Source organism: Chiloscyllium plagiosum, chromosome 41 (assembly GCF_004010195.1).
Source record: "Chiloscyllium plagiosum isolate BGI_BamShark_2017 chromosome 41, ASM401019v2, whole genome shotgun sequence".
NCBI lineage: Eukaryota > Metazoa > Chordata > Chondrichthyes > Orectolobiformes > Hemiscylliidae > Chiloscyllium > Chiloscyllium plagiosum.
Window position 1 is genome coordinate 4909638 of NC_057750.1, and position 669 is coordinate 4910306.

The following is a 669-nucleotide window of genomic DNA, read 5'->3' on the forward strand; positions in this document are numbered from 1 at the left end:
GTGCTGACCACTTCCTGGTGGACTTGTGGTCAAAGGTGTTTTTCTTGATAAATTTCTCCACGAAGGACAGGTGGTACGGAACGGTCCAACTACTCGGAGTGTGGCAGCGAGGCCAGGCCCATCCTTCGCAACACCGGGGACAGGTAGAACCTCAGTACGTAGTGACACTTGGTGTTTGCGTACCGGGGATCCACGCACAGCTTGATGCAGCCACACACAAAGGTGGCCAAGTAGCCTCACAGAAGTGATTGATATCATTCAGGCTTTGAAAATTTGATACTCCCGTCCTGGGCTGGTATCATTTCGCTGGATTCTGGATCAGTGGTGCTGGAAGAGCACAGCAATTCAGGCAGCATCCGACGAGCAGCAAAATCGACGTTTCGGGCAAAAGCCCTTCATCAGGAATAAAGGCAGAGAAGGGCTTTTGCCCGAAACGTCGATTTTGCTGCTCGTCGGATGCTGCCTGAACTGCTGTGCTCTTCCAGCACCACTGATCCAGAATCTGGTTTCCAGCATCTGCAGTCATTGTTTTTACCATCATTTCGCTGGAGCAATTCCAAGCCAGACCGAGCCACTCGTCAGAGGGGGGGACTCTACTATATCTACAAGACAGTATTGACCACGATTTGAAAGAAAATATAGATTGATCTGTCCCTGTTTGTATTTTAA